An 8,315-nucleotide genomic window follows, 5' to 3' on the forward strand; every position below is an offset into this window, starting at 1 on the left:
CTTAAAGATCACTACCCACTGCCAAAAATGGACCATATTCTACAGAGAGTAGTGGGGTCCTCAAGAATTTCTTTGCTAGATGGCTTTTCAGGTTTTAATCAAATACTTGTTCACCCGGATGACCAAGACAAGACAACCTTTACAACACCGTGGGGAACATTTAAGTATGTGAAGATGCCTTTCGGACTAAAGAATGCAGGTGCTACCTTTCAAAGGGCCATGGACATTGCATTTGCTAAGGAAATCCATGATTTCCTAGTGGTTCACCTTGATGACCTTACTCCTTTCTCAAAATCTGATCAAGAGCACCTAAAACATTTGAGACAAGTGTTCCTAACTTGTAGGAAATATGGCATTTCCTTGAACCCCAAGAAATCTCTCTTCGGCCTAGAAGAAGGCAAATTGCTAGGCCATATCATTTCAAAAGATGGGATTAGAATTGATCCTAAAAGAATTCAAGCCATCCTTCAAATCCCTTATCCAAGAAACATCAAAGAATTGCAAGCATTCCTAGGAAAGATCAATTTTCTAAGGAGATTTATCCCAAACTTGGCCGAGCTGATGAGAATGCTACATAAAATGTTAAAGAAGGATTCCAAGATAAAATGGACTTTAGAGGCCAAGCAAGCCTTTGAGGGCATAAAATCTGCCTTAACACAAGCCCCAGTCCTCACAAGTCCTCAATTTGATAAGGATTTCATCATTTTTTCATTTGCATTTGAACACACCATTGATGTTGTCCTTTTGCAGAAAGATGATCAGGGAAATGAAAAGCCAATTGCATTTTTTAGCCGAGCCCTTAGAGACGCACCCTTGAAGTATCAAATCATGGAGAAGCAAGCATATGCCCTTGTTAAAGCAATAAAAGATTTCAAAATTTACATTTTATATTCACATGTGATTGCTTATGTGCCAAATGTTGTTGTAAAAGACATATTAACTCAAGAGGGCATAGAAGGCAAAAGAGCAAATGGATTGCCAATATCCTTGAGCATGACATTGAGATAAAACCCACCAAGTTGATAAAGGGACAAGGTTTAGCCAAACTGATGTTTGAAACCAATTTCCGAGCCTTAGACATTAATCAACTGGACAATGAACAGGAGCTGGCGACTCCACAGATCATTCAAGCTTTTTTTCAATCCCCATGGTATGCTGATATATGTTTATATTGTTAAACCTGTGTGCTCCTCCAGGGTTGTCCAGAACCAAAAAGAGATTTTTAAAGATTAAGGCGTCAAAGTTTTGTGTCTTAGATAATGCCCTGTTTTGGAAAAATCATGAAGGAATATTGCTGAATTGTCTAACTATGAATGAAACTGACAGTGTCATGAAAGAATTCCATGCAGGGGACTGTGGAGGGCACTTATATTGGAAGTCCACTGCTGATAAGATACTCAGGGCTGGTTTCTATTGGCCCTCTTTGTTTGCCGATGTGAGAAAGTTTGTTGTTTCATGCCACAAATGCCAAATCTTTGAAGGCAAAAGAAAGCTTCTGCCCTTGCCCCTTAAGCCCATTTCAACCGAGAAGCCTTTTCAACAATGGGTTCGTGACTTCATTGGAGAAATCCATCCATCCTCTTCTGGTCAACATAAGTGGATTCTAACAGCCACAGATTACTTTACCAAGTGGATTGAAGCCATCCCATGCAGGCAAGCCAATGACTCCACCATTATCCAATTCCTTGAAACCAACATTTTGTCTAGATTTGGCTGTCCTGAGAAGATCATTACCGATAACGTTGTTGCATTCAAATCCAAGAAAATGATCAGTTTTTGCCACAAATTCCACATTACCTTAGGTCACTCCACAGCCTATTACCCTCAAGGTAATGGCTTGGCCGAATCATCCAACAAAAGTCTGATTAACATCATTAAAAAAGTCTTGGAGGAGAACAAGAAGAACTGGCACAAAAAGCTTGTAAATGCCCTATGGGCAGACAGATTGTCAACCAAGAGATCCATTGGGATGAGCCCATATGAGTTAGTCTATGGCATGGAGGCCAAGTTCCCCTCTTCTTTGGGAATCCCTGTTATCAAATTGCTGCAAGAGATCCAGGCAGAGCCAAATGATATCCAAAGAAGAATAAACCAAACCATCCATTTGCAACAAACAAGAGAGCAAGTGTACGACAGAGCTCATATATTACAAGAGAAGCTCAAGAAAATGTTTGACAAAAGGACCAAGGCTGAAGATTTCTGCATAGGCAACAAAGTCTTGAGATGGGATTCAAGAAGAGAGGACAAAGGAAAGCATGGCAAGTTTGATTTTCTGTGGAAAGGCCCCTTTATTATTTCTGTTGTTCAAGGCAACAACACATATTTTCTGAAGAGTTTGGATGGCAGCACAGCGGAAGAAGGCCCTGTCAATGGCTGAATGCTAAAGCACTATCATGATCCCTTTTGTTGAACGCAACACAGCTCTGTATACTATCTGTACATTAATATTAGTATTTTCAGCACTTTTTCTTATAACAGGCCAATAAGAGGGAACAATGCAGCAAATTTTGAAGGAAAGATCAAAGAAAGTTCTATTTCAGATCTCTGTTTTTGAAATAATTCCAAAGAAGTGCTCAAGCAGATTTCAATATGATTACAAGCACCCAAAGGGCAAGAAGCAGAGTTGGAATTTTTCTGCAAGTCAGCCCAAAAGAATACTGCATATCAACTTATGAGAATTCAGTCAAAGGCATTGACAAGAAGGAAATTTTCAGTTTACAGCAACAAGTGAAGATCAAGGCATTTTGACCTGCTATTCTTGGCTTTTCATTTTGAAAAACCATCCCCAAGTGGAGCCACTATTAGCCTCCTATTGCAATAGGTTTCATATTTCATGATTGACTGTTTTACATGCCAAATATGTCATCTTTTCATGCTGCAAGGTTCCATATTTCCAAGAAGTTCCATTCTGAAGAATCATACCATTTTTGAAGAGTTTTACAAATAAGGGAAAGCCAAACAGCTTAATCTTGGCTTCCCTAGGTTTAAATTACTTGTTTTACAAGATAGAGAATGAATATCTGTCCAAACAGCTTAAGCTTGGGAGATGAGTAGCTAGGTAGAGAAATGAAGGAGCCCAACTGCTTAATCTGGGCCCTTGGAAGAGATAAGGGTACATTTAGATAGGAGGGTAGTCAAAAGAAAAGAAGATAATCAGGGTCTGCAAGTCTAAGTGCACCCAAACCAAAAAGAAGAAAAAATGTTAGGTAAGTAGGCTGGGTAAGTAGTTTTGAGGTTGCAGAATGAATAAGTGTGATCAATTTTTTATTTCAAAGTGTTATTTTACTTCAGATCACAAGTGCAGGGCAATTTTTTCTTGGAGCATCTCAAGCGAGGCATGATTAACTTCCCTTTCTTCCTTTCCCCCAAATCATTCACTAACTTCCCCTAAAGATGTTAAGATCTGCTTGATATCTTTAAAAATTCATCATATTCCATAGCATTTGCCTAAGTAAAGATCTGCTTTGCTTAAGGATGCTTGTATTTCTTATACAGGTCCTGTTTCCCCTTTAAAGCCTAGGATTTCTATCCTTAGCACTTTCTTCACAAAATTCATATTAACTCCTAACTCTATTATATAAATCCCTCCTTATTTCCCCTTCCCATACTAAAAAATATAGTAAAAATCCCCATTATTTACATATCCCCTCCTCTGGTTGAAATATAACCATAAATATTGCTCGGGAATTACTAAGTTTACTTGAAACTTAGTAAGAACCCTCATTTTGCTCAAAAACCATCTTCCTAAGGTGTTTGGACTCCTTCCAAAACACAAAAGCCCCCTTCAAATGCTATCGGACTCCTTCCGATGCATTAAGGAATCTTCCTTAAGCTTAAAAATCTTCATCCGATGTACTAAAACCCATCTCCGATCGCATTAAGCCTTCTTCCGATCACGTTAGGCCTTCGCCGATTAAACAAACATTCCTCCAATCTGTATCCCCCTCCCTCCGACGCGATATTGCTATCAGAGGTGGCAATGACTTTGTTGGCCCACATATATTCACGCTCCGATGGCAAACCACCGATCGCGACTTCGCGATCGGCTGTCGCAAGGTTTCTGTACCTATATATCTATATATATATATATATATATATATATGCCCCCCTCTCATCCGCCGATGTGATATTACTATCGCACCCAAAAGCATATCACATCGCGATCCACTCATAATTGCAATTGCATTATTTCCATTTTCACACAGCCGCATGCCTTATCGCTTTTTAAATATCGGCGATCTCTCCCATCGCATCGCATATATAAAAGCCATCGCCGCCTGTCCCCGCCGATTGCCGATCGCTGATTTAATCGCTGCCGTCCGATCAAGTCCTCGAGTCGCAACGAACCCCCCATCATTACGTGTCACCCTGCCACGTCACCCTACCGTACTGGGACCCACCGCTGACGTCATGCTGATGTTATCACTGAAAGAAGGCGCGAAGGGCGAAAATCGCAGCAAAAGAGCCCGGAATGAAAAACTGAGGCAGCAACCATTTTTGCCTTGAAAGAACATAAAAGGGGCGATTCGACAGTTTCAAGCACATCAAGGAGAGAAAGTGGCCCGATTCAACTATAAAAGAGTATCAGAGGAAAGATAAAGCCCAAATTCAATCAAAGAGTATCAAGTGAAAGTGGCAAAGAGTATCAGATCGGCAATGCCAAAGTAGGTGAACATTAAAGGCCTCCATCAAAGTCAAAGAAAGTGGTGAAGCCATTTAAAGGCTCCCAGATCACAGTTAATGCACATCAAAACCACTCAAGAGCAGGGGATCAAGCCCAAAGCACAGTTATTGCAGAAAACACTACACCGAGCCACCAAGGACGCCATATTAACTCATTTTGATACAACTGCCTCCAGCGCAGGTCAAAGATATTTTCTTGCATTAATTTCAGGACAAGATTAGGTTAAAGAACGCATTTCCCTCAGACCTGTTTAAGGTCTCTGTAATAGATATTTTTAGATATTTTCCCTATATAAACCACCCTAATTCATTGTTTAAAGGGTTGGTTGGTTGATAATCCTCATTCTGGACTCACACTGTATGTTTGAGAATTTCTATAATCAAAGACTATTGAAAAGCTTGGAGGATGGACTGTCTGTTGTGTTATTAATGGCTGAAGAGTGAAATATAGAATTCTTGCGCTGCTACATGGCCCAATAAGTGTTTCTTACCTCTGTTTTCAATTCATATATGTTTATATCATACATATATCACCATCTAAGTTACAGAAAGAAATATTAGCTTAGAATTTGTTTGACTACACTCTATGCTCAGTTTCTGTGACTTCTATATGTTTTCTTCTAGTTTAGGCATAAATATGAATTCCTCATGGCTCATATTTGCTCTATTTCATTCATGTATGACTGGTATTTAGGAATTCTTGACTGCTCCTAGATATAGTTCACTCACCTTCCCTCTGTTAAGCTGAATGAGAGATTCTTAGTTGCCTTTCATTCCTTAGCCTTCATTTCATCCTTTTTAGCTTGAATGATTGTTTCATGTGTAGCTATCCTTCTCTATATTCCTCTTGTGACCAAGAAAATGCACCAGTAGGCCTACTCCATGACTCCATGCCCAATGGTTTGAACCTCTCACACTATGCATGCCTCCCTACTTAAAAACATCAATTATCCCACCAAAATCAAAACAAAACCCATGTACACCATAACTAGCCTAAAATCAACCCAAAACAAAGTTAAATCATAAAGAGAGAGCCCTCTATGACTGCAGGTAGGCTAGGACCTGTAGCCCAAAGATTGGTTTGTGGTTACCTCGGTCGTATCCCTTAAGGATCCAAGGGACAACCTGAGTGATAACAGGCTGGATTGTGCATTATGCAGTTCTAGTAGTTAGTCAGCCTCATGACAACCCAGACTGTGCCTTACGCAGTTTTGACAGTCAGTCTCCCGACCTCCCGGCAAAAATTGCGCAACCTTCATGACCAATCAAGTATGTTGCAAGTCAGTCCTCAAGTTTGTTTTGGTCTTTGACTGATATATTTCTCGCCATGAGTGTTGCTATGTCTCCAAGTATCACATGTTTTATTTTTCCTGTTAGCAGCGCAGTCACAATGGCTTCCAGGAGAGCAGAGTTAAAGACACAATTGAGAGCACAACTGGAGATGCAATCGAGAAAGTGTCTATGAGCTTGCCTACCTATGAAGACATCAAGTTGTTCGTATAAAGGACATCAAGATGAAATGACAGCAGCATCACAACAAGTATCCCCATCAGCAGTAGTAGATGGTAGCACACCTACACGTGATGAATGCAAGAGGAAGGTTTTTGACAACACGAAGGTGGAGCAAAGCTGCAAGTTCAAAGCAGATCCACTTGTGATGAAGACAACTTTGGAGATTGAGGCTATGAGGCGACGATGTGACACAAAGATCGTGCGAAGGTAGAGAGAGAAACAAAGAAGGAGTTGCATGTGCTGAAGCAGCAACTCAAGGAAGAACATCAACTGTACATATGAGAGAAGGGTTGCAACAGGAGAAAGTACAACAAGGGGTGTGACCTGCATAGACTGATGAAACTATTCCCGTAAAAGTTATAGATCCATCCCATCAGCTGACACAAAGTAGACATGGTGAGTAGTGGTGTTGATCGCATGCAAGGGATCTCAACAACATGCATGTTATTGTATGCATGCATGCGATCCCACCTATTGGCACACTCACCAAGGCGAAGACATGAACTTAGTTTGACTGGGGCTGAACATGCAGTTTGATAGTTGATGCACATAGCCACCAACACACACTTGGAGATCAACACTGACATTGTGCATAAGTGTGTTACCTGGCCAAACGCACCTAAGACGACCATGCGCATGCTACCAAATGAGTTAGACAAATGAGCCCTATCAGTGTACCCGGATGCAACAGAGGAAAGAGCTCACTTTTAGCAGGATGTCACCATTGAGAGCGTGAACACCATCACGGACCACCAAGCTTGGCATCAACTTGTCACGATCGACCACCATGAGGATGTTGAAGAATTGGTCGTCTCACAACCATCCAAGTATTAGTGATATCTTGCATGGCTTTGTCAAGTTTATTTTGTCTCACATCGGTACATGTGCCAATTGAATGTAACATCTTGTAAAGTGGAAGTCCAAGTGTCGATAGTTGAATGTAACAACCATAGAGTAGTTGAAGAGTCATGAGAGCAGGTGAACGGTCATAAAGGGGGAATGTCAAGGGTCACCCCACCTTTTTCTATTTATAGTACCTCATAACTCATTGATAGGGCTTTTGGTTAGCTAAGATTTTGTTAAGAGTATCTTAGAGAAAGCTTGGAAAGTATTGTAATGAGCCTTGGCTTCTCCATTATGCAGAGCTAGTATATCTCTTTGGAGGAATAGGCAACAATGACTGTAATGTTTCACTGTCGGAACTAGTGGTTGGTCATGGTTGTATTGTATGACTAGAACTTTCACTTCTTAATATAATAGAGCCAGCACGTTTCATGCATATGTCGTATTATATTTCAACTATATTGTTTACTCTAGATGATATATGTATCTGTTTGCTTACGCATGTGTGTATAGACTCTTTCTATATATGTATGTATGAATCTTACTGAAATGTGTTGTTGGTTTAACCATCACTTTGGATTGCTAGCTTACGTGCCTTCCATTTTGTGATGCATCTTTGCTTGTGTGTTCTCTTCTTAACTTCGTATTTTCACAAGTTTCCAAGGGGCACACTCACCTCACCCTTTGTGTGTTAGAACCATTCATGCACCTTCCTTGACTTGCTGCATATGTCACACCCTTTCTACCAACAGGGACATCTTACTTGCCTTTGTGCGTAACCATGGTCAAGGCGATACAGTACGAACCTGTTGGGTCCCTATAATACTAGTGATTACCCCATTACTATTGTAGTTATACCCCTTATTTATATTTTTGTGCCCCTATTACCCCCATATTGTTATTTATGTGCCCCATAGAATCCCTCTATTGTTATTTTTGTGGCTTTATATTATTATTGTTAGGTCGGCTGGATTATATTGTGACTCCTTAGACTCCTATATATAGAAAGGAGGTTTTGTCATTTGTATCATCCAAGAATTGTTCATTTATGTAATGTAAATGAGGTTTCCCCCTCGAAAAGGCTGAATTCTAAGGCGTTGATCTTTCTTTTCTATCTTTTCTTGAGCTGGTTTCATAACATTTGGTATCAGAGCTTTGGATTCTAGGGTTTCGCTGCTCCAAACAGGTCCTCGTGGCATTTTCGCTATAACTTTTTTTCTGTGACGTTTCAGAAGTCGCAAAAAAAACCCATTTGAGAAGAAATTGCGCTGAACCTT

The sequence above is a fragment of the Pinus tabuliformis genome, chromosome 6 (genome assembly GCF_031772625.1).
Source record: "Pinus tabuliformis cultivar Carrire ecotype Pingquan chromosome 6, CPIR1, whole genome shotgun sequence".
Taxonomy (NCBI): domain Eukaryota; kingdom Viridiplantae; phylum Streptophyta; class Pinopsida; order Pinales; family Pinaceae; genus Pinus; species Pinus tabuliformis.